The sequence below is a fragment of the Camelus ferus genome, chromosome 7 (assembly GCF_009834535.1).
Source record: "Camelus ferus isolate YT-003-E chromosome 7, BCGSAC_Cfer_1.0, whole genome shotgun sequence".
Classification (NCBI taxonomy): domain Eukaryota; kingdom Metazoa; phylum Chordata; class Mammalia; order Artiodactyla; family Camelidae; genus Camelus; species Camelus ferus.
Window position 1 is genome coordinate 10,060,207 of NC_045702.1, and position 27,329 is coordinate 10,087,535.

At 38.6% G+C, this 27,329-nt stretch overlaps 1 protein-coding gene, 1 long non-coding RNA gene and 1 other non-coding gene across 7 annotated transcripts in view; 2 read left to right on the plus strand and 1 right to left on the minus strand.

The window, feature by feature from the left end:
- Nucleotides 1-27,329, plus strand: part of MKLN1 (muskelin 1) — a 320,903-nt gene that overhangs the window by 96,832 nt on the left and 196,742 nt on the right. The gene's annotated exons all lie outside the window — the stretch shown is intronic.
- Nucleotides 1-27,329, minus strand: part of LOC116664801 — a 109,232-nt gene that overhangs the window by 63,280 nt on the left and 18,623 nt on the right. The window lies entirely within an intron of this gene.
- On the plus strand, nt 21,151-21,257 carry LOC116665137. Its single transcript, XR_004321700.1, has one exon. It is a non-coding gene; the product is annotated as a U6 spliceosomal RNA (small nuclear RNA).

The following is a 27,329-nucleotide window of genomic DNA, read 5'->3' on the forward strand; positions in this document are numbered from 1 at the left end:
AAGAAATCTTTTGGAAACTCGGGTGCTGGCAAAGCCTCAGGTTAGATATTTTTATTAAACAATTTGAGGAACATTCTGGACAGAGCCAGTAGCAGCAGAGCCCCAAGTGTTGTGTGTGTGTGTGTGTGTGTGTGTGTGTGTGTGTGTGTGTGTGTTAGGATATACATAACATGAAGTTGACTTTTTTGACAATTTTTAAATGTACAATTCAGTAGCATTAAGTATATTCATAATCGTGTGTAATCATCACCACTATCTATTTCCAAAACTTAACCATCAACCAAAACAAAAACTCTATAACCATTAAGCAGTGGCTCCCTACTGGGCCCCAAATGTTTTTAACAACTTTATTGTACTGTGAAAACTCTGCCTACCAGTCAGGACAATAAGTTTGGCTGCTGCAGGTAAGAAAACTGGCACGATCTTGGTTTGGCCAGTCACTCTCATTTTGGATCTGGGGTTTTTTGGCCAAAGAGTCCTCATCCTGTGGGTGAGCTTGTTAAGCCTAATCTCTGGAGAGACTGATTTTAACCATCTTAATGACTGATGGGACTTATTAATCTTGATCTCCAAAGTATTCGAATATTTCTTGTGGCAGTGTTTATTAAGTCAGGGTCGCAGGCCCTTGTAAAGTTCCTACTGGAGGCAAACTTTGTTCCAAGGATATCTGAGAGATGAACTGTCTAGGAAGCAACTTCATTTTAAGTAAACAAAAATGGGAGGAGTATTGTTCAGTGGTAGAGTGTATGCTTAGCATGCACAAGATCCTGGGTTGAATCCCCAGTACCTCCACTAAAAATAAAATAAATAAAAAATAAATTTTAAAAATACATAACAAAACTTAATTATTCCCCCCCTAAAAAAAACTCCAAAACAACAACAACAAAAATTTTAAGTAACCAAAAATGATAGTGCCCGAGGAGGATGAGACATAATTCTGGCTTGGAACGGTAGACTATGACCAGAAGATCAGAGCTGGAAATTCCAAGTTTCCTACCACCTTTTCTTTCACAAATTAAAACATTTAGTGATAATAGAGATAAGCCTTGACTTCCTCTCTTAATCCAACAAGTTAGGTGTTTAGAATATGATGCTTATTGGACGAGACTCAGTCTGGAGTTTTCAAATCCAAAGTAGCAATAACTCTCAAAGCCCAGGCAGATATTTCCCAGATGCATAATGTCAGTCACAAGAAACATCAGGGAAAAAGAATGGGGAAGATTTAGTGAAAATCATGCCACCATAAACACAATCTAAACTATATGCCCTATTTGGAAACCAGTGCTGAAATAAACACAATATGCTATTCCTGGGAACTGGAGCTCAGAAAAGGTTGACTGGCTTACTCTGGGTCATCCAGAAAATCAGGATGAAGGCCAAGATTTAGTACCTTTGTGTCCTAGTGTAGTAGTTTATTTTTATCAGTATCTGCTGGTATTCTGTGCTTGGAATGAGCAAGGGAAGTGGTTCTCAAAGCCTCCTACAATGGTCAGGGATGATCTACCAGTATCTTTACCTCTAAATTCACCTCCAATTTAGTCTTTACCTAGCTCTTATTTCTGAACTGTTTAGAAAAATGTTAGCAGTCAAGAAAAGGTTTAATGCAGAGGGAGGGTATAGCTCAGTGGTAGTGTATGCTTAGCATGCACAAGGTCCTGGGTTCAATCCTCAGTACAGTACCTCCATTAAAAAAATAAATAAATAAACCTAATTATTCCCCCCCAAATAAACAAACAAAGAATTAAAAAATAAATAAAGCTAGTAAAATTGTTCCATATAGAAAGATGAACACCAAGAAGATCAAAGGCTACTACTCCGACCCAATGCCCTGCTTGTAGAAGAAGGGTATCACCCCAAGAGAAGTGGGTCACTCTCCCTCCCCCTTCAGTTTACGAGCAGAGTCTTACATATTTTGCCCAAGGGAAGAGGCAAGTGATAAGAACAGAGAACTCAAAAGCTCTCTACATGGGAACAAACTTTATTTTGAACAGAACAGAACTTGGGGAAGTTCAAGCTAAAAAGAACCTTGGAAAACAACAGAGATTTTGATGATAAGCAATTAAGAGGAAGCTGCTAGCTCTATGAGAACAAGACTTACTGTAGACTAGCTAATTTACTAGAGAGAACCAGAGAAAAAGATAGCTAAGAAGAGCCCCACTAGGGCCAGAACAAATCTCAAAGATTGGCCTCAAAAACTACCTCTGTAAAGGGGCTTGAAATTAATTGGATCAGACTGTGTAGCAATGTATGCGACAGGGCATTATTGAAAACAATAGTGATTTGCCAGCAACTAATGGAGACTAATATCTAGGGATCATACCAACACAGACAGACAACTTAGCAGAGAGATCAGGGATAGAGACAGTCAACGAGAACTGTTAAAATCACTGTCATCCCAGGATGACTGTGCACATGACCAAACATGCACCTTCTGAGGAACAACATCAGAGGTTTCACACTTCAGGGAAATAGACTTTATTAATAGGCTAGCTAAGTAACTAAAGAAATAAAGATGCAAACTACAGCAATAAGCTTATAAGTTCAAAAGTAAACAATAAGGTTGAAGGGACCAATATCCAAAACTGCTACAATAAATTATCTAGAATGTTCAGTTTTCAGCCAAAAACTTATGAGATATGTAAAGAAACAAGAAAGTGTGATGTGGCCCATATACAGGAGGAAAAAAGCAGTTAACTGAAACTCCCTGTGAGAAGGCCCAGATAGTCAGCTTAGCAGACAAAGACTTCAAAGAAGCTATTATAAATATATTCAAAGAACTAAAGGAAATCATGCTTAAAGAAGCACAAGAAGGTATAATGATAATCTCTCATAAGATAATCAATAAAGAGATGGAGATTGTCATTATTTTTAAAAGAACCTAATGGGTATTCTGAACTTGAAAAGAGCAATAGAAAAAAATTCATTAGAGGGGTTCAATAGTATATTTCAAATGGCAGAAGAAAGAATCAGGAAACTTGAAATATAGATAAATAGACAGACAGACAGACAGACAGACAGATAGATATTATTTAATCTCAAAAACAAAGAGAAAGGATGAAGAAATATGAACAGAACCTCAGAGAAATGTGAGATACTATTAAGCACATTCTCATATGCATAACGGGAGTACCAGAATAAGAGAGAAAGAGAGGAGCAGAAAAAAATATTTGAAGAAATAATGGCTGAAAACTTCTGAAATCTAATGAAAAACATTAATGTACACATCCAAGAAGGTCAACTAATCCCAAGTAGAATAAACAGAAAGAAATCTACATTCAGACACATCATAGTAAAAATGCTGAAAGAGAAAATCTTGAAAGCAGCAAGGAAAAAACAAGTCATCATATACAAGGGAACCCAAATAACACTAACAGCTGACTTCTCACTAGAAATAATGGTGACTAGAAAGCAGTGAGATGGCATACTCAAAGTACTAGAGGCAAAAATTCTTGTCAATTAAAAATATTTTATCCAGTAAAACTACTTCTCAAAAATGTAAGTGCAATAAAGACATTACCAAATAAGCAAAACCTGAGAGACTCCATTGCTATATAACTGAGTTATAAGAAACAAGAAACAAGGAAGTTATTCCAGCTGAACACAAGTAACCCCAGTCAGTAATTCAATTCCACACAGAAAAACAAAGAACATTGGGAAATATGATTATGTAATTATAAAAGACATTATATCAATGCATATTTCTTTTCCTTTTTCTTTGAAATGATCTAAAAAGCAATTGTATAAAACAACGTATTTGTCAATGATAGCACAAAAGAGGTGATTGGGAACAATGCTATGTTAGAGTAAGAAATGAGTTAGATAGAAGATAGTAACTCAAATCTACAGGAACAAATGAAGGGAACAAGAATTGGTAAATAAGAGGTTTGATATAGCAAATCCTAAATATAACTTGCTCTCCTTTCTTTTCTCAAATTTTAAAAATGACATAAAATTATATTAATTAATAATTATAACAATGTATTATTCAGTTTGTAACAAAACTATAAACCAATTGGAACTAACAGACATCTATAATAAAGTACTCCAACCACCAACAGCAGAATACACATTCTTCACAGATGAATACAGACTATTCTCCAGGATAGACTATATCCTAGGTTATAAAACAAGTCCTGATAAATTTAAAAGGTTTGAAGTTATACAAAACATGACTTCTGACCACAATGGAAATAAATCAGAATCAATAAGATAAGGAAATTTGGTAAATTAAAAAATATGTGAATATTAAACAATTCACTCCTAAATAACCAATAGGTCAAATAAGAAACTACAAAGGAAATTAGAAAATGCTATAAGATGAATGAAAATGGAAATAAAATATAGCAAAATTTATGAAATGTGCCAAAGCAGTTCCTAGAAGGAAATTTATAGCTGTAGATGCCTTTATTACAGAAAAAAGAGAAGAAAAGAAAGTTCTCAAATAAATAACCTATCCTTCCACTTTAAGAAACAAAGGGGGAAAAGAGTAAACTAAACCCAAACCAAGCAGATGGAAGGAAATAGTAGATTAGAGTGGAAAGTAATGAAACAGAGGATAAGAAAAACACTAGAGGGTATGAACAAACCCAAAAGCTGGCTCTTCAAAGAGATCAACAAAATTGACAAACCTTTTGTTAACTGACCAAGAAACAAAAGGAAGAAGACTCAAATTACTAAAATTAAAGGGGAACATTACTACAGACCCTACAGAAATAAAAGGAATTATACTTAAAAAAAAGAAAAGAAAAGAAAAGGAATACTATGAACAACTGAATGCCAATAAATTAGATAACTTGGATAAAATCAACCAATTCTTTGAAAGACAAAAACTACTCAAACTGATGAAGGAAAAGAAAATGATAATAAACCTGTAACAAAGTGACTGAGTTAGGAATTTAAAACTTCCCAAAAGAAAAGCCCAGGCCCAGATGAATTAACTGTTGAGTTTTACCAGAATTTAAAGAATTAATACAAATTCTTCACAAACTCTTTCAAAAAATAGAAGAGGAAGTAATACTTCCTAACTCATTCTTTGAGGCCAGTATTATACTGAGACCAAAGCCAAACATCACAGAAAAAAATAGAGTACAAAATTTCTTATGAATATAAATGTAAAACATTCTCAACATTATACTAGCAAACTGAATCTAGCAACATATAAAAATAACTATACACTTTAAGAAGAAAACAGGACAAAGCTTCACAACTTTGGATTTGGCTATGACTTCTTTGATATGATACCAAAGGCATAGGTAACAAAAGAAAAAATAGACAGATTGTGTCTAGAATATATAAAGAACTCTTACAACTAAACAATAAAAAGACAACCCAATTTTAAGATGGACAAAAAATTTGCATAGACATTCCTTCAAGGAAGATGTACAAAAGGCCAACCAATAAGCATATGAAAAGATGCTCAAAATCATTCGCCATCAGGGAAAAGTAAATCAAAATCAAAATGAGGTACCTCCTAAGATGGCTATAATCAAAAAGACAGATAGCAATAAGGGTTGGTAAGGATGTGGAGAGAATATTCATATGTTGCTGGTGGGATTTTAAAATGATACACCACTTTGGATGTCTGTCTGAAAGCTTCTCAAAAGATTAAACATATACAGAGAGTTGCAATATAAGTCAGCAACTCCACTCCTAGATCTACAACCAAAATAAATGAAAACATGTCCACACAAAAACTACACGAGTGGTCATAGCAGCATTATTCATAGTAGTCTAAACTTAGAAGCAACCCAAATGTCTATCAGCTTATGAATGGTTAAATAAAATACGGCATATCCATACAACGGATATTATTTGGATATTATAAAAAGGAATGAAGTACTGCAACATGGATAAACTTTGAAAACACTATACTACATGAAAGTAGCCTGATTCTGTTTATATGCAATGTCCAGGAAAGTAAATCTATACAGACAGAAAATAGAGTAGCAATTGTCAATTCACTGAGGTTTGATGGAGGAGGTTAGGAGGAAATGGGGGAGTGACTGCTAATGGGTACAATGTTTCTTTGGGGGGGTGATAAAATATTCTAAAATTGATTGTGGTTATGTTTGCACAACTGTAAATATACTAAAAATGTTGAGCTGTACATTTTAAGTGGGTGATTCGTATAGTATGTGATATATATCTCAATAAAGCTGTTAGATACATACAGAGGTGGATGATAGGTAGATGTACAAATGGATGGATGGATGGATAGATAGATAGATAGACAGGCAGACAGAAAGAAAGAAAGAAAAGTATTTTTAGACCAATGGATAGAAGAATGCCTAAACCCAGGCTTAACCCAGGTACCACCCTTACTCCTGACATTAGTCAATAGTATTATAACATTTTATTAATCAGATTGCACCTAAAATATTGGTGCAGAGCTCTCTGTTAAACTGGTCTAGATCTCACAGCCAAAACAGAAGATTTAAGGGGGCATTTTTCCTTGCCCTAAGCCCAAACCTGAGTCTTGCAATTTTAATTCCTTTCTCTGGGTGTGATGATAAAGCAATCAAGAGCATTTGCAAGAATAGAGGAGAACCAAATAGCTGAACTTCATTGTGTGTGGGAGAACTGCCTTCCTAACACTGAGGATACGTCGAAGGAGGAAAGGGAAGAGGGAAGGGAGAGAGTGGGGAGAGGAAGGGGGAGGCAGAAGGCCCAATGACCCTACTTACTGTAAGTGTGGATCTATGCCTGCAATCAGAGTACTGTCTCCTCTTACAGAAGAGGAGGGAGAGGTTAGGGAGAGGGTTGATGTTTCTCTCCTTGATGCTCTGTAGTTGGAGGAAGATTCCTCTCAGAGATATAGAGATGTAGGTAGCCGAGGGAGAGCACAGCTCAGTGGTAGAGCGCATGCATAGCACACACGAGGTCCTGGGTTCAATCCCTCGACCACCACTAAAATAAGTAAATAAATGAACCCAATTACCTCCCCTCCAAACAAAAATAAAAACAAACAATAAGTAGAGATGTGGGTAGCCAAAAAGAAAGGGTCAACCCAAACCTGAGTCGAATGCCTTGGTGAGTAAGAATGTTTTATAGTTCCTTGCAAACCCAAAACCCATTAGAAGAAGCTGCTCATTTCAAGATTTCCAGTAAGCTTTTGACCCATAAAGAAACTGCAGAATTATTTAAGCAATTTGCATTTTATAGATTACAATGGTTGGTATAAATGAAGTGCTTTGCACATGTTATCAGGTATTTTGGACAGGAGAAGCCATGCATTTTAATTCCCAGAGCTTAACTGTATTAGTGCCTTGAGTGGTTCTTTTTTTCAAAGTCTTCTTCCCTTCTCTTCCGAGTGCACTTCTAATCAGGGTACACTAAAGTTCTATTCACAAAGAAGAATAAGGATGGAGATGAACTTTAAACCTATATAGAAGAGACACAACCTAGCGACTTGCTTTCTGGTGCATTGATTTGTAAAAGAGAAATGATCTACAGGGTGCCTTTGATGAAAACAGTTCTTTTTCTCTCTGTTTAGCTACCAGAACTACAAGGGTTTGAACTTTCAGTGCAATTAAGCAGCCCAAACCCCAAGGGAGGATGTGGGGGGAGCTGGGGAGCCAGTTATAGCTGAGAGCAATGATTCTCTGTGAAGAATTCTGGCACTCTGGTTTGGGGTTGAAACTTTTTCTTCACTGTTTTGAACTTTCTTTTTGGCTGCTTTTTTATATGTAACACTGTAACGGAACAGGACCCTATTGTAATCATCAGTGACCATTTGATATTGGTAATGGTGTTTGTAACTGCTTAACTGCATAATGGTTTAAAGAGTTTTTCTCATGCTCTTGCTGACCAGGGTTAGACTGGAGAGGAGGGAGGCTTGGGTGGTCTGCCCAACCCCCTTGTGGTGCTGCATGCAAGGATCATGCTCAATGCCCTGCTTTTGACCCCAGAGCCCTCCTCTTGACACAACACCCTCAGAAATGGCAGTTGTATGTTTTGTGCATCTTGTTGATCATAACTTGACCCAACTGCATATGTTTGCAGTTATTTTTAGCCCCTTATGGTTTCTTTGTATTCTGTTGTTCAAAGTACAGGTCTCAGCCTGCAGCAAGCAGTCACATGCCTCAGCCTGCTTGAAATGCTAGATGCACTTACCAACCTGACTTTGAACTACACAAGTTCTTCCTCAAGAGCACCTTTCCACAGATCCCCTTCCTAAGCACCCTTTGTTACAGGTGCAAGAATATTAGAAGAGTCCCAAAGCCAGAGGTAAACTTCATATCCAGCACAGGGAAAACAAGAAGAACTTTGCAACAATTTGATACCCTGTATATGATCTCTATGGAAAACAGTTCTGCCCCCTGAGCTCTTGAAATTTTACTGTAAAACTCCCTATCTTTTCTCCCCAGCAGGCTCACAGTCTTAGAGGCATTAGCCCACTGTGACCTTCTTTGCCTGGCAAAGAAATAAAGCTGCCTTTTCTATTTCATCCAAAATTCTGTCCTCGAGTCTCAAATCTGTAAGTGGGTTGCTGAGGCCGTGTTTTGGCAGCAACGCCTCTGTTAGAGTTATATGATTCTAACCACTGACACTCATCATGCACCACCCACCTGCTTACCCTGGAAAGTCTGGCCTTCCAGAGAGCATCACCTCACAGTAACTTATATTTCCAATTCAGAACTCCGGTCATAGTATTATTTTTACAGAAAGGTGATTTGTCCACGATTCCTCTCTCCTCTGCAAAATTCTAATGTATATATATATATGGCAGGAATCAGAATAGGATAATGAACATCCAATGTCCATCACCTAGATCAAATAATTGCTAAAATTTTGCCATATATTCTCCATTTTTCCTTTTTCTTTTTTTTCTGCTGAAGTAATTTAAAGCAAATTATGAATACATATATATATATACATATATATATATACATTTCTCCCTTAAATATTACAACATTCATCTCTGAATAATAAATACATCTTTGTTAGGTAAACAATTCCATTTTCACACTTCACATGATTTATATAATTTCTCAATAGCATTAAATACCCACTCACATTCAAGTATTTCCTGTTTGTTTGCATAATGTCTTTTTAAAAAACACATGGTAAAATACACAAAATATTGTAAAATTTACCATTTTTATGTGTCCAATTCAGTGGCATTAAGTACATCCACAATGTTGTGCAATTACCAACACTATTTCCAGAACTTCTTCATTATGCCAAACAAACTCTATACACTTTCAGAATAACTCCCCATTTCACACCCCCACCAAAAATCTTTTAACGGTGGTTAATTGAAATAAGATCCACAGATTTCATTTGGTTGTTATGTTCTTAAGGCTCCCAATCTAGACCTGTCTCCTGACACCACACCCACAAATATTTTATTTTCATGACATTGACTTCTTAACAATTCTGGGCTAGTTGTCCTACAGACTGTCCCACCTGCTGGGTTTGTCTGATTGCTTTCTCATAGTGTTGTTAAACTTGTTCTTCTGTCCTCTGTTATTTCTTGTAAGCTTGAAGTTAGATCTAAAGGCTTGATAGGAATCATGCTAAACATTTTGGTAAGACTTCTTCATAGGGTAATGCTATATACTTCCTACTATATCATATTAGGCTGTGTATAATGTCTGGTTGTTGCAGCTACTAATGAAGCTAATACTGATCATTGGGTTAAGGTGATGATAGCCTGTTCAAAAATGAGTTTTTAAAAATGGGAACTTGACTACTTGCACTCTTTTAAAATTATTATCTCTACTTTGAATGTTCAGATAAAGGCACTCTGAGTTGTTGCCTGGCACCTAGGAGACAGCCTTTATCCTGCATAAAGGATAAGCGGATTAAGACTGAGGCTTTATCCTCTTTATGGAGTAGATGCAGGAGTTCAAGTTTATCCCTAAGGATGGTCAATCAAGGCAGAAAATTCTGGAATATGAAGTCTAGCAGAGACTGTTTTTTTTCTCTGGGCCCAGAAGAAGGTACTCTGAAACTGGACATTAGCCAGAATTTAACTATGGATAAGTAGATCTTTTTGCTAACACTTATTAAAGACAGTCAGAACACTTTGGGAGTTCAGATACAGAAGACTTTTTATGGCATTTAAAAATAACTCTCCCTTCACTTTCCATTCCTCCCCCTCTACCAAAACCACTTTAGACTCTAGAATAAACAATTAAGGAAGAACATTTTCTTTGGATGCAGAATAGATAGATTTTAGTTGCTTCTTGAGTACTATTTAAATTTTAGAGTAAGGGATAAATACGCATCTGTTCCTTCAGTTGATGTTTACCTCTTATCTTCTAGCTACTATCAACTAAATAACTAATTCATTGAAAATATAGGCAACTAGGTTAAAGGATTTCATTATTAAAAGCAAAAATTTGGGTTTCTAAGGAAAATGAATTATTTTTAAATCTCCAAATAAATATTTTTATTTTACAATGATTAAATATCCAAGTCAGTTAAACTCTGCTCAAGGTCTCTGGATAACCAGATGGGGTTTTTTGGTTACTATTTCTTGTTCTTTATGTTTGTTTTTGTTATTTTGTTTTTCAGCTAGCACAAAGACAGAGGAGTTGTGAATTTTCTGCATAGCAGGACAGAACTTAACCTTGGGATACTGGACTAACAATTTTCATTTTCCTATTGTAATTAGTAATATCCTTTTTCTCCAATTATTCTGTAATTTTTAAAGATTCTGGCTTCCAAGTTACATGTTGGATCAGGGAGGCGGTGGAAGATCCCTTTGAGGAAATAGTTCTTCAACAATAACACTGCCAGCCAATCTAGCAATACTTAAACTTGCCTCCATTGAGGATCACTGTATTTGGTGATGACGACCCTACCAGTAGTTACAAGAACAAACAGTGTAAAGGATCATACATCCTTTTCCTTTTCTCTTCTTTTTTTCCCTCCTCTTTATATATACCCTCCCTTTTTTTCTTCTTTCCTCTTCCTTCCTCCTCTTTCTTCTGCCTGTCTCCATGTCTCTCTCTCTCCTCACTTATTTTCCTTTTTTTAAAAGAAGGGGTTCTTTTACCACTCATCCTAGATTGGCATGTTTCAATGACTCCCTCTGTTCCCAACACATTTTGTGTTCCTGAAGGATTCCTTGCCTCATGACAGCCAATGGCATGTCACTGAATACTCAATAAATCAAAGGGCTGGGAGAATCCCAGATGAGGAGGTCTGTGCCTGGACTTGTGTTCTGAACTCCCTCTGTCCAACTTCCATTTGTTTTGAACTGCCAGCTCCAGTTTCCTTTTGGGGTTTTCTGGGATCTCAGAATTCTATAAGGGTAGTAATAGAATTTCTTGAACCATGTCTAATACTTTAAAAAAGCCTAGAAGACATTGTATATTTACTTACAATAAATACTGAACAGGTTGACTAAGTAATGGAAAATATCTTTCTTTTTGGCAGAAACAGGGGGCTGGAAGATAGGGGAGATTATGCCACACTAATTCATTGTAAAGACCATCTTTGCAATAAGAAGTTTTGGTTGATTTGCGTGTTGTCTATATAGGGTAGAGAAAGTCTACTAGAAAGAATGTAGGTGTAGAGGTAAGGCCAATCAGAATTTCATTTCTAGCAATAAGACTTGGGCTATTTACTTGGTGTTTCTGGGCCTCAGTTTACTGACCTGTAAAATGGGGCTAATCATTTGTTTTGTTTTTTTTTCAGACTACTTGAGGATTTTAGGTAATATGTGTAAAGCACTCATTAATACAATACCTGGTAACTAATAAATACTTAATATATTTTCATTATAAATGTGACTTATTTAATAGATAAAAATCTTTCAAAGCATATAACTTTGGGGGGGAAAAATGAATCTGATCATTGAGAAAAGGGGTTGGGAAGCACTCACATAATATAGCTCTGTATGGCCACACCAGTCCCTGCTTAAGAACCCCTGTCAAATCCAGAGGGCTCGGGTTAGCAGATATATAAGGTCACACATCCTTTGTGTTGATCAATAGATCCTATCTTGTGGGATACTCAGTTCCCTAAACATACCTTAGCAGCATTTCCTTAAGCCCACCTGTTCCGCTGCTGGATTTCTATTGATTTTGACATAGTTCTGGTGATGAGCTTCAAGAGGTACCAGTTCTACACCTGGCTATCTAATTGTAGCCAGGGATTTTAGATGGGAAGAAAAAGGAATGGAATGCCTTGGGAAAGGGGATAGAAGATTTAGGAAGAGATGAGGATCATCTTGGCTTAGTTTGTACCCCTTGAAAACAGGGCAGTAGAATTTACTTCTTGAAGAGAAAAGTACTATACAAAGACTGCCTCTTTCATGTCAGCCCTAAGGGACTCTTCCAAAAAATGAGACTTTCTCCTAAATCTCTTACCTCTTCCTCCCCCTAGGTCCTGACTATCTCTGAGTTCATCCCTTTCTCTTGGCATTCCCAAGATAGAGAGATCAATTTCCCCTTTCTTATAATGAGCTCAAGTTTACAGAAAGAAGCTATCTAGCATTTTCTAGGGCCGCTGTCACAAGTCCCTGCCAAATTTCATTTGATAGAGCATCTGTACAAAGATGACCTATAGAATCCAGCTTTTAAGCTTGGTGTTTCTGTCAGGCAGGCCAAATAAATTTGGAATATCCTGTTTTAAACTGTATTTATTCCTTGTAATTTTAAAGGCTGTAACAAGTCGTTTTTAAAAATGTTTTCAATCAGCACATTTCTATTTATTGTCCTTAACACCCGAGGCTACTTGAAGAAGAATTTAATTTTCAAAGCCTGGTAAGTAAATAAAAGTTTCCCAATAACATCTTCAGGCAAGCACCCAAAGACCTCATTTTTTGCCACAATGCTTGGTTGGCTCCCCCATAATTGTCCATTAGTATTGTGCTCAACCAAACCTTGCACAATCTCTTTTAGAATATACTTCTAAACACAGAGCTACTTACTAATTTATTTTTTCTTCTTCTTAATTACCATGTTTAGCAAAAAGCAAAAGCAAAAGCAAGACAGGTTTTAAATATGCTACTATCTGACTAGACCCCAAGCATATTAAATCAAACAGACTATATTGGAAGTTCATATGATAACTGTGGTGGGGAGATGGTTATTCACTGTTCTCCCAAGAGTATGAAAATGTCCAGAAGGGACTGTTTAGATAAGCAGAGGCTCGCATTCATGGCTTCAGCTCCATGGGAATGTCTAAGCTTTAAAATTAACTCCAGAATCCCACTAAACACAATATTCCCTGACTCTGAGCTTTGTCTCTGATATCTTCCTTTGTCTCAGTCCTCTGAAGCTGTGGACTGAGACTCCCGAAATTCAGCCTAGTCTCTCCTTCTACTTGTGACCAGGAGAGAAGTTGGGAAATAGGGTTGTATTAGTCAAGATAGGCTAATTGTTACTACAAATGACTTCAAAATCTCAGTGGTTTGGCCCAATAAAAATAATATTGTTCTTGTCATAGTACAACATAGATTGGTAGGGGTGGAGAAGTGTAGAATGTGGTGGTTAATCCTATGCAGAGATTCAGGGACTTCTTCCAACCCATGGCTCTAGCTTTCTCTAGGTTCTCGAAATCCTCTCCATTTAGCCAGCAGGGGAAAGAGCCTGCCGAGTAATGCACAGGAGGTTTTTTATGGGCCAGACGTGGTACTGGTACCCATCACTTCCATCCACGTTATATTAGCCAGAACTCTGTCACATGGTTCTGCCGAACTTTAAGAGAGGCTAGGAAGTATAGTCTAGCTGCATGCCCAGCTCATAGCAGGTTCTGGCACAAGGGGAGACAGATAGCTCCTCAGGGCAGACTAATAGTTGTATGCTTGCATATCATCAGGGATGTGCAAAATAAATGAACTGTCCTATTTTCAGGTCACCTAATGCCTAGACCTACCATCAACATCTTGGTCAGTTTCTGGAAAAAGTCCACCTGTCAACATCAGCATCAACCTTGTTACCACCACAAATCAGTCTACGCTGCACACTTACTTATTTATATTAAGGACTTCTCAGCATTTCAAGATACTTGGGCCAAGCCCATGCAGAGGTTCTAACTGGAAGTTGCTTACACGTTTGCACTTTGCCCTTCTCGTAAGATGGTTCCCATGACAAAGTCTGGCAAATAATCCACTGGAAATCAACTGCCATATCTAAACCAAATTTTGTCACATAGGACCTAGGAGGAGAATAAATGTGTTATAAACATTTGAAGAACTGTCTCCATACCTCTTCAAAGACTGTGAAAAACAAGTTTTTGTCTTTTCTGAATCAATGTATTTTTCACAGTTGTCACTACTCTGTAATAGTCTGTACTCTTGCTTCCTGCTTCTCTCATTAACCAATTTACAAAGGCGATTTCATAGTGCAGCCATTTTAGAGACATCCATTTCTCCTCATTTACTCACAGACAACTATTCCCATTGAGACTTTTAGCTTCCTCCACTAACGTTTGTTCATCTTCTTATATAAGATGATGACATGGATTGTACAAGGTAATGATGGTAAGGTCCTGGTGTGCACTCTGTTCTGTTTTTCTAGTTGTGTAAGTTTTCACTGCCCCATCCACACGTCCCTCGTCATATAAGCTATACACTTTATTATATGGCTCATGGGATTAAGGGTGCTGTCTTCACTTGTTTCTTTATCCATTCATTCTTTCTGAAATATTTACTGAGTATTCATTCTTTCTGAAATACTTGCTATGTGCCAGTGTGCTAGATGCTGGAATCAGAGCAAAGAACAGTATGTATATGGTCCCTACCCTCATGGAGCTTAGGAAAGAGACAGATTCTACGTAAATAATAATGCAAAATACAAATTATAATTATAACATTTGTACAGAAAGCTTATTTTCCTTTTAGAATTTTGGATAATCTTAAATTACCGGTAGTTTTCTTTCTTTCTTTCTTTTTTTAACTGAGGTCTTTGTTCCTCTGTAAAAACCAGCTTCTTTTCCTTAGGGTATTCGTCCATTCATTGACTTTATTTATTATATGACTTTATTATAATGATAATATTCACTAATTCATTAAATATCATCGTAAAACTACTATTTAGCAGGTTATGTTAAGATTTCCAAAAACAAAAATGGAAAGAGAATATTCTTGCCATCAAGGCTCACAGTCCAGCTGAGCAGACTGGCATGCAAACCCACCCTGTATATTATGTTAATTGTCACAATGGAGAAATGTGAAAAGTGCAGTGAGGCATAGGAAAAGGAGGACCTAGATCTGCCTACGTAGGTCAGAGAAGATTTCACAAAGGAGGTAGCACTTGGACTGAAGTTTAAAGGATGAATAAGACTTTGCCAAGTACACAAATCAAGGAAGGGTATGAGATGTCTAGTTGACCATCAAAGACTTATGCTCCCCTCCCACAGCATCCGCTTTTTCCGGGAAGTGCCCCAACCAATTTCCAGCCCCCTGTACATCTAGGTGGAACCAGGTGACCAGTTATCACTAATGGTATGTGAGCAGAAGTGGCGTACATCATTTCTGGACCAGGTTAAGAAGTAGTGTGCCTTTTTTTCCCTTCTCTTTCCCAGCTGTTAGCTCTGGAAGTAAAGGACTCTGAAGTTCAGAGGACGGCAGAGCTGCAAAATAGAAGAACCCTGGATGGAAGGCGGCTTGCCACACTGAACTGTTATATGACTAACAAATAACCTTCTATTGTGTTAATCTATTGATATTACATAGCTCGTTTGTTACAGCAGCAAACTCTACCTTAATATAAGGCAGTAAAAGCAAAGTGAACAGTGTGTGCAAAGGATTACTGATGTAAGTGTCTAGCACAGAGTACGTTCTCAATAAATATTTGAAATTGCAGGACAAGTATTATGGGGGAGTACAAATAGTCCAGTATTGCCAGAGTATAAAAATACATGATTGGTAGGGGTGAGAGGAGGGTGGCTGGATAGATAGGCATGGGTCGATCTCAAAGAACCTTGAATGTCATGCTGAAGACTTTAGATTTAATCTTGTGGAAGGAAAGCCAATGAAGAATACTGAAAAGGCAAGATCTCTGAGAAACACAATACCCAAGAACCCCCTTTAAATTTCTTTAAATGTAAGATGCAAATGTAAAGCTGAAAGGTAAGGTTTCAGAACCAGAAGACATCATAGTTTAATTAAACCTCATTTAACAAATGAGGAAAGTGAGGCCCAGAGAAGTTAAGTACCTTTGCCAAGGTCACCCAGCTAAAACCTGGCAGAGCTGGGGACTAGAAGACTAGTCTCTTGTTGCCAGCCCTACAGCATTGCTCTTTCCACTGTGCCACAGTGCTTCAAAGCAGTTGAGACCGGCTGGTGTGCCTGTGTTTTCAGTTCCCTAATGAAGACATTGGGGATTTGGAGGCAGGGTATTTACCCATGGAAGGCTGTCTTCTCTGTAATTCCTCATCTGGCTTGAACCACTACTTTGGAAAAGGTCCATTTTTCAGCATCAAATTTCCCTAGAGGACAATTGGGAATGTGCTTAGTGGTCTGTGGGGTGCCCTTGCACTTGCTGAGCTTTTGTTGGGAAGATGAACAGAAAGTAGCAGTGGTTTGAGCTCCTGGAAATGCTCCTGGTCCCTCAGCATCTGGGGAGTTGTTGGCCCTCTCAGTGACTATGACTGTGGTGCAGCCTGCCAGCTGACTGCCCTTCAGGGGTCACATCAAAACATCTTCTTCAGCTTGTCTGTTTAAAGGGTCAGCCCCTATGGCTGGCATTTTAATATCATTTTCTGTTCATCACTTCCCTACTTCTGGTTTTCATATACTGTTAAGCCGATTCATTATTCATGATAATTATTTTTACTCCATATGCTACCCAAAGCAACATAACATCCATTTGTTTTTTAATAGCAAGTGGGGGAAAAGGACAACTGTGCTGAGGCCAGTCTCAGGGAAGCATGACATGTGGCCTGACTTAAGGAGGACTGGGTATTATTGAACTATTTTATAACTGGGGAAGGCAGAGCACAAGTTGGGGAGCAGGAGAGGTCACTGGGGACAAAAGTCCCCAAGAAATCTGGGGAAAAACTAATTCCTTGATATTTTGTGGTCTCGAGTTTTATAATCACCTCACTCCTTGTCCTTTGGTTGTATCATGATTTCCTTCCTTGCATGCTGCTCAAATTGATAGTTTAGATGGTTAGGATGAAGTGTTAACGAAGCTGAAATTGCTGCCTCAGTCCCGGAGGAGTGCCTTGGTGGCACCCAAGGACAATGTCTTATGCAGTGTTAAGTGTTTGGGCTTTGAATTCTGAGAGACATCAGCCCACTCGCTAGCTGTGAGAACTTGGGCAAGTTCTTAACGTCTCTGAGCCTCAGTTTCCTTTCATGTGAAATGGGAAAAGAATGCAAACTATTGGAGGTGGTTGTAGGAATTAAGTAAATGAACATATATGTAAATCTCCTTTCTTGGTGCTGGGCACATAGTTGGCTCTTAACAAGTATTATTTCCTTTTTAGGTCTCTGAGAAGTTCCCATTCTTTCCCCCAACCCCTATCCTGGGTTCTGGTCAAGATGTGAAATGAAACAAAAGAGTGAGACCAAAACATCACCTTGATTGCTGCTAAGGCCTGTTTATGATGAGAGATAATGGGATACTAAATAGTAAATGAGTTTCAGAATTAGGTAGACTTGTTCACCTTGCTACAAGTAACATTTGACCAGGACAGGCCTTCTCACCCTGGGAGTGGGAGAAGGAGTAGGAAGGGGACCCTGCCCCCAGAGAAGCAGACTAAGGTGACACCTTCTCTGTAGGCAGGTAGATACCTATGTAGAAAAAAGGAGGAGCTAAGGTGAACATGCCCTGCATACTTCATAATTCACCAAGCAGACTAAGCCCCTCCAAGGAGGAGGAACAAGAGTAGACAGAGGCCAGGAGTGTCACCTTCCACAAGGAAGGAAACCTCAGGGCACTTCCCTCAGTATTTCCCTTCTCTTGTCCCCCTCCTCTCACTTTGTGCCTGTTACTTTTAAACCACTCTGCTCAGGAAGGACACAGCTGTCAGTGTGTCAGTGTGGGTAGGCTCAGAATATAAAAGGTTGGGAGAAAGGGAGGGAGAGGAAGGGAGAGGCTAGGTTGAGTCATTGGTAGAGAAAGAAGGGTGGCCACATAAATCCAGATAGAAAAGCCTAAGTTCAGAGTCAGGAGTTAGAGATCTGAACAGCGTTTAGAGACTATTCTAGACAGGAGGGCGCTGCAGGAGCACAATTTCTAGGCGCGGGGCAACACCCTATGGCCAAATCCCAAAAGGACAGGTAGGCATCAGGGATCCAACAGATCTGTCCTGTGAGTCCTAGAACTGGATCTCCTGGAGATGACTCTCAATCCTAGCATTGGGTTATATCCTCTGCCTCAGTATTTAATCTTTAAAATATATGCATATTTTGTGATTATAAAATGAATACATGCTCACTTTGGAAAATTCACAAATAAGAGCAGTATAAAGAAAAAAAACCCACAAGAATAACCCATTTTCTCACCACAAAGAAAAACTGTTAACTGCCTATATTTCTACTCAGCCTTTATTCTATTCATATTGTTAAATAGATAATGTGATTCTATCTATACATGTCAATTTTGCATGCTGAATTTTTAATTTAATATTATAATAATTTCCCCATGTTATTAAAAGTCCTCAGTAATTAAATATCATTTTAAACGACATTTTCCCTGGTTTTAAACACATCTGGATCAAGTCTCTACTAATTTATGAAAATCCCATGGGTCTGGAGAGATCTTCTAAGTATTTACCTTCTTTGGGGTTGGTGAACAGGGCATTCTCAAAGGCCAGGGCTCTATGTAACATGTGCATGGTAACTACTATACAGTACTTGATCTTCTGGAGAGCTCTCATATTTCTACAAATTGATGACATGAGTGATTAGAAGACGCCACCCTGTAAAATACAATAATTCAAAGCATAGGCCTTTCTTACATACCACATCATTGTTACATACTCAAATGAACCACTGTATTAGTTAGCTATGGCTGCCATAACAGAAATACCACAGACTGGGTGGCTTAAACAACAGAAATTTATTTTCTCACAGTGCTGGAGGCCAGAAGTCTAAGACCAAGTTGTCAGCAGGTCTGGTTTTTCCTAAGGTCTCTCTCCTTGGCTTGCATATGGCTGTCCTCTTGCTGTAAATAATACTTCTTTGAATGTTCATGTATAAACTTTTGTATGGAGGTATGTTTTTATTTTTCTTTTTATGCCTAGGAATGGAATTGATAAGTAACTCCACTTTTAGCATTTTGAGAAAATGTCAAATGGTTTTCCAAAGGGGTTGCATCATTTTATATGCCCACCAACAATATATAAGGGTTCCAATTTCTCTATATCCTTACCAACACTTATTATTGTCTGTTTTTATTATAGCCATCTCCTTGTGGGTGTGAAGAGGTATCTCATTGTGGGTGGGTTTTGATCTACATTTCCCTAATGACTAATGATTTTGAGTATCTCTTCTAGTGCATATTGGCAATTTGTGTATATTCTTTGGAGGAATGTTTATTCAAATTCCTTGACTATGTTTTAACTGGGTTGTCTCTTTATTATTGAGCTGTAATAAATTTTTATATATTCTGGATATAAGTTCCTTCTCAAATATACAATCTGCAAAGGTTTTCTCCCATTCTGTGGGTTGCCCTTTGACTTTATTGATGGTGTCTTGTGAAGCACAAAAGTTTTTAATTTTGAAGTCCAATTTATCTATTTTTTTCTTTTGTTACGTCTGCTTTTGGTGACATATCTAAGAAACCATTGCCAAATCCAAGGTCATAGAGATTTACTTTGTTTTCTTCTAGGAGTTTTATAGTTTTAGCTCATACATTTAGGTCTATGATCCATTTTAAGTGCTTATTTGTATGGTGTAAAGTATAGTCCAACTACATTCTTTTGAATATGGACATCCAGTTGTCCCAGCACCATTTATTAAAAAAACTGCTCTTTCCCTATTGAATTGTCTTGGGGCCCTTGTCAAAAAATCAATTAACCATAAATGTGAGGGTTTATTTCTTGATACTTGATTCATTGATCTATACATGTATCCTTGTGCCATATGCCTTGATTATTGTACTTTTGTTGTAGGCTCTGAAATTAGGAAATGTGCATCTTCCAAATTTGTTCTTCCTCTTCAAGAGTGTTTTGGTTATTCTGAGTTATATTTCCATATGAAATGTGCCATTAACTTGTCAATTTCTGCAGAAAGAAAGAAAGAAAAAGAAAGCAAGCAAGCAAGCAAGCAAGAAAGCAAGGAAGGAAGGAAGGAAGAAGGAAAGAAAGAAGGAAAGGGAAAAGGTGCTAGGATCTGGATAGGATTGCATTGAAATTCATTTTCTGATTGTTCATTGCTAATGCATAGAAATAGAATTGATTTTCGTATATTGCTCTTATATCCTGCCACTTTCCTGAACTCGTTTTATCCTACACTCTTAATCATGATGCTTCATTGCTTATTCTGTACAAGGCATTGTGTTAGATACTATAGAAAATACAACAGTGAACACAATATGGTCCCTATTCTGAAGAAGGTCATAGCCTAATTCAAGAAATAAGACATATACCTATTGAGTAAATAATAGCCCATTTCAGCAATGTACAGGGAAGCACATAATTGACAAGTGAACACTAGAGATAATTAGAGCTCTAGCAGAGGTCAGGGGATGAAGAGACAATCAGAAGTTGGCAAGGTCTGGAAAAAACAGAGTAGAAAGGATCAGAAGGTTCACTCCTATGAGACATACCCACAAACAAATTTTAATTTCAGTGTTTGAGAATCCTAAAAATCTCAAGAGATCCCTCTGCTGTGGATGATCTTCAGAGTTACTAGTGGAACATATAACCATTATACAGACTTACTAAATTATAACAACTCACCATATTTGCTTAATATTTTAAAAATATAAATAAAATATTTTAGTTACAAAAATAGGCTCTTCCATCCCATCTCTCCCCAGAGGTAACCAATCTCTTGAAGATGATGGGGATCCTTCCCATATATGTTTTCACACTTTTACTGCACAATGTATATGCTTTGGGTGTTTAAATATGTATATAAAGAGTGTACATATTTTTCTGAAACTTGTTTTTCCAACATTCTGTTTTTAAGATTTATCCATGCAATACTTGTAGAGCTAGTCCATTCTTCATAATATAGAAATATTATACTACATAGTACTGCAATATAGTCCCATTGTATAAATATTCTAGAATCTAATGCTCATTTCAGCAGCACATATAGTAAAATCGGAACAATACAGAGAAGATTAGCATGGCCCCTGAGCAAGGATGACATGCAAATTCGTGAAGTGTTCCATATTTTTGTAAGTTTAAAAAGCTAAAGCTTTAATCGGTTCTTAGAAACAATAATCAGTACATATATGTAAACTAAAAAAAATGTGCAGTATACTGTATATGTGTACTTACATGCAATATAATGTGTACGTGCAGTTGAACTATAATAATTCTACCTGATAAAACTGAAAAAGGAAAAAAATAAAAGAACCAGAAAAAAAAATGCCAAAAATATGGCAAATAACAACTGACACTAAAAAAAAAAAAAAATTCTAGAATCTATTCTATGGGTGGATACTTGTTATGTCTAATTTTTTGTTATTTCAAATCATGATGTAATTAATGTCCTGGGATATGCCTCCTTGGGCTTATGTGTGAGAGTTCTTCTAGGGAATATATCTAGAACAGAAATTGTTAGAGAACAGAATATGCATATTCTCAACTTTACTAGGTTGCCCTTTAGATTATTCTCCACAGCAGCTGAACTACTTTTTATACTCATCAATGATATATGAGAATTTCTCTTGTCCCACATTCTAACCAACACTGTCAGGTTTTTAAAAACACACATATCTGGGCCCTAGTTTCATAGATTCTGATAGGGTAGCTCCAGAGTATGGTTTGAAACAGGCCATAGGTGATACTGAAACATGAATATTATTGAGAGCATCAGCTCAGTGTATGTACATGTACACAATCCAATGTGTCTGTATGTGAGCTAGCACTGTTTGGTAACATCTGTGTTGGCTGAATTTAGATCTTTGAGGAAAGGGTGGAGAAGTACCACTGCTCAATGTACCTTGCAGATGCATTTTGAATAAAACAGGGGTATGTGATTTACTAGTCCACTGGCTAGTACTTAAAGACCCACCTTTGCCAGCTGGGCTGAAGGGGGACAGTGTTCACTTTTTAGAAGCTGTCTTGACCCTTACTAGGTGTATGGCTGGGTGCCAGCTGTCGGGGCTTACATACGTGCCATCGCTTACGGCAGGGTGCGTGTCAGCGATGTCTGCCAGCCCGCTGGGTGGTGTCACTGTGTGGAGCATTTGTGGCTTTTTCAAAGCCCTGAGGAATCTGAGAAGCAAGTGAGGGAATGATGCATGAAAACAAAAGGCAGTGGAAAGAGTGACCAGCCAGCAGGCTCTAGCAGGCTAGAACGCTCTGTCCTTGTTATTACTGCTTCATGAAAATGCCGCCGGCTCCCTGGCAGGGGCCGGAAGGTAGAAGTTTCTTGAGAAAACAAAGACAAGTGATGTGTACTTTCAGGCTGGAATCTGGTTGCCTGGCTTCCCCATTTTCCAGTGGAAGCTACAGGGTCAGGATGGGAACCCATTTGCCCTTTGGTGGGTTTAAGCCAGTCTTCCCCTTTCTCCTGGCTGCTTTCCTCAGTTTTCCCCTCCCACTCATAAGCAGTACAGTTCTGGTCTCAGAGGCCTAGCAGGGCTGGGCTGGGAGAGCAGATGGGCGGTGCCCCAGACAGAGCTGTTCCTCAAGGAGTGATCTGAAGGTCAGCCTAGGGGAGGACAAAGGGCTTCAGCCATAATTCCCTTTTAAGGGAGTTTTGCCACAAAGAAGTGCCTCCTGGTTTGGGGCAGTGAGACCAGGGGGAGCTCTCATGCCTCACCTGCTTTTCTTGGGGCAGTTCATGCCCTGTATCACACACTCTCACTGGATAGCCTTCCTCGGTTTTCAGAAAAGAGGCAGAAGCTCAGGAAAGGTAAGAGTTTTCATGAACTCACTTTTGGATGGCTATTTGGACTTGTCATCATCGGGCCTGTCAGAAGTCAAACTCTGCTTTCCCTCTCGATAATCTCCTTTCTTTGACACGTAAAATACCTAGGTGTAAAACATGGAAGTACTCAGCATTCTCTTCCCCTCGTAAAAAGTAGCTATGAGGATAATGAATAAAAATAGGTCTTTGTGGATACAATAGGGCTGAGCTGAGGGTGTGGTTTGCTTGGCAACAGCTCAGGGAAAGTTATTTCTCTTGGTCCCTGAATACGCTTGACTTGGCTCTGCATGATGAAGTCCTAAGAGACCAGCTTGAAAGTGACTTTCTTTGGTGGAACCTTCCATCAATAGGGTTAATCATTTCTTTCTTTCTGGTCCCACAGCATTTTGTTCTTGTAAAAAGCATTCAGCATGTTGTGTGACAAACTACTTACTTGGAATTATGCCGTATTGTGTTTGTGTGTGTGTGTGGCCTACGGACTGTACTTTAACATAATAGTCTTTCGATAAATATTTATTGGATGAATCAAAGTTCCTGAGAAAACACCAATACTCTGCTCTTATACTTTCTTAATTATCCCCTGCCTTTTCTTCCTTGAGGTCAAACTGCAAGCAGTTTCAGCTCCACATGAAATAGAGGACGTGCTAAAACTTAAAAAAAAAAAAAAAGATTTTAAAGAAATTGCTCCAGCAGGAATGGGTGTTTCAGGTGTATCATTCTGTTACAGGTACAGAAATTGTTTCCAGGAAACACTGCCATTATTATCTCTGAAAGGCAAGTCGGTGGAAATTGTTATTTTCCACTTACAGATGGACAAATGGAAGCTTTCTTTCTCATTTACCAATTACAGAATGTGCACTCTGTTCAAAGTACTGTGCTAGGATTTTCATGGGATACAAAGATGTGCAAGACAAGGTTCTTGTTCCAAAGGAGAATGTTATAATCTGGCTAGGAGGAAAAGATAGCTGTATGGAAAAGTAACTATAACTTGGGAGCTAACTATAAAATTTAATTTGAATTATATGAGTTGTCCAAAAAAAAAGTTGGCAAACGAATTTCCAGCCAAGGTAATCAGGGATGTCACTGGTAGGCGAAGAGATTTTGTGCTGGTCGTTTCCATTTGGTCTCTGTATTAGTTTCCTGTGACCGCTGTAACAAATTACCAAACTGGATGACTTAAAAGAAAGAATTTTATTTTCTTCCAGTTCTGGAGGCCAGCCGTCTGAAATTAAGGTTTTGGCAGGGCCAGGGTCCCTCTGAAGGCTTCTAGGGGTGAGTCTGTTCCTTGTCTCTTCCAGCTGATGGCTCCAGGCTTTCTCAGGCTTGTGGCCACTTCACTCCAATCCTGATTCTGTGGACACATTGCTTCCTCCTCTTCTTTCTCAAAACTCCCCCTGCTTCTCTTTTATCAGGCTACATGTGACTGCATTTAGGGCCCACCCACATAAACCAGGATCTGGTCCTCCACTCAGGATCCTGAACTTAATCACATTTTTTGCCATATAATTTTCTCAGGTTCGAGGGAGTAGCATGTGGATGTATTTTTTTTTTTTAAGGTGCCACTAGTCAGCCCACGATGGCCTCCTATCCTCCTCTGCCCTGCCAGGTGCCCCGGGAGCCTGTTATCCACAGATGACTCACCTGGGCCCCACTGCCCTCTGGCTTACTGTAGGGTTTGGCCAATGGGAGGCATCAGCAAGTATGACAGGGTGGAAGTAAAAAGAGGTTGAGGTATTTCTTCTTTCCTCCTGCTTTAGCACCATGGTTCTGGCAGCAGCTCTGCCCCTTCACGGTTCCAGTTCCTTCAGGACTCCCGTAACACCATTTCCTTCCCTGTCTCTTCAGCCCTGGGCTTCCACTCCTGCCAGTCCTTGGGTGCCTCTATATTCCTCTTAAGTTCCAGAAACCATGCTTACATCCTTGTAAACAGAGTCTTCATCAAATTATTTTCAAAATCCTAGCTGAGTGTACCTTCAGTTTCCAGCCATGATCTTGACTGATACAGACACCGAGAGGCAAAAATTTAATTTCCAGAACAGAGATAGACTCAGGTTGCCTCCATCTAAGGTTAAGTAGTAACGGTGAGGACTGGAAGATGATTCAGCACACCACACAGCTGTAGCAGTTGCGTTCTCTCGTGGGCTCTCCAGCCGTGAATATATGTTGCTTTGTACTCTATCTGCTATTATTGTGACTCTCTGCTTCTGCTGCCCTTGCTACTAAGTACTTTCTATTCTTTTCTCTATCTCGCAACTTCTGTTGCTTCATGGTTTCTGCTGCTACGTTTCCTCAGCTTTCTTCCTTCCCTCTGCGAATCTTTTAGTTTCTCCCCATTGCTAACTGTTGACTCCCTCTCTGTATTTCATATTCAACTCCTCTAAAGGGTCTACTGGTTTGGCTGCTCACTATGGAGTACAGGCAGTTGGGCAGAGCTTCCTTGACAAGCCATCACATCAGCATTAAGTTTATTGCCCTAGGTTAGGTGCCTGCTCCTGCACTAAATGATATTGTTTGGAATGGCAGAATAACTTGATACCTAATTAGGTGTCCAGTCTATTAGAAATCCCTGGGAAGTGTGGCAAGCATCCTGATGCTTCCCAGGGGGTTATCAAAACCCACAACTACTTCTGTTGTCCAGTTCAGTAGCAGAGGCATGGTGGTCTCAGAAAAGCACAACACATGTTTGGGCAAAGCAAGCAGCCCAGAATAGCTGGTGGTGTAATTCAAATAGAGAAACGCTATCATTGACATTAAAGCTGAAAATGTAGGTCATGACAGTTTGTGGAGGGCCTTGAGTGAAGATTTGTCTTAGAAGGAACTTTAGACATTATTTTATGGGCACTAAGAAGTTACTGAAGGTTTCTGAACATGAGAGAGCAAGATAAAATCAGCTTTTAGGGCTATTTATTTGATGGCAATGGTATTCAGATTGCATCAAAAGTAGGAAAATGTGGAAATAGAAAGACAAATTGGGAAAGTGTTATAATAGTCTAAGTGAGACTAATGGGGACCCAAACCAGGACAAGACTGGAAAGGAAGGAAAAGCTAGTTGTGAGAACCTCGGGGGATAAGTGGATTTAGGGTTGAGGCTAGTTTTGAGCTACAGATTCAGAACCTCTTTACCACCAAAGATCCTTTTACTTATTTTTATTTTCTTCCAAATAAACAGCACCTTTTTAGAGGAATACATGAAATATATCAAGTATACTAGTAATATTGACAATATTATTATCAGCTATTATCTTTTGGAATACATTTTTGGAAGTTTGGCTTTGAGACCAAAGAATTTAGGAAGTGGTGGTTCCATTGAGGGAAACTGGATCTGAATATCTTAGCTTGTGTTTTCTAGAAAAATAGAACTCAAACCAAGAATTAACGCTAACGTTTTATTTAGGAGATATAATCCCAGGCAATAAGAGTGAGAGAAAAAGGGAAGAGAGACTGAGAAAGACGAGAAGCAAAGAAAGATGATGTTGAACAATCTGCAGAGGCAGCAGGTACGCCTGCATGTCCACGCAGAATATCTCGGACATGCAGTATGGCGAAAGCATGCTCAGGTAAGTTCTTGGGAAGGAGAAAGGAAGAAGAATCCATCTTCATGGTTCCCTCCCATCTCCTATTTCCCACTGATCAAAATTTACCACACAGGAGTTTCTTTCCTCATACCTCTAGGCTATGTCATATGTTCCCATTGTTAGTGTCTTAGCCAGCCACAGCCAATGGTATGGCTTTTAATCCTGGTTGGGGAGTAGGGAGAGAAGCCAGAAATTCACCGTGTGTAGCTGGTGAGCCTTGTTGCTCAGTGGTATTCAGAGCGGGAGGGCCCGGCTGGGAAAGTGGCAGATCAGCCCCAGCACGAGGTAACAGGACTACAAAGGCACAAACAAAGCAAGTCAGCTGCAGCAGTGGCTGCGACAGAATACGTAACTGAGGACTTGAGAGATGATGACAAGAGATGATAAGAGAATCTGATGAGGCACAGAAGATGTGTCTGATATATGGAACAGAAGAAGAAAGATTAAAGCTGAAACCCGTGCTTATGTCCAACATACAGTTGGAAATTCAGAACTGCAACCGCCTCCTGGAAGACAGTGGTCTAAGGAATAGAGAAGTATGTTTCTAGGCAGCATAGAATAAACGAGTCTGAACATGGATTTTGGAGACAGGCAGAGCTGTGCTTAAGTCACAGCTGTGTATGATCTTAGGCAGTTTACTAAATCTCTTTAAGCGTTAGTTTCTTTAATAATAACATGGGCATGATGATACTGTATAGCTTATGCTTGTAAAGCATTTGGCATGATGCTAGGCATATAGTAAATGCTAAATAAATTGTGGTAATTATGATCATTAGTATCAATCTTGGATGACT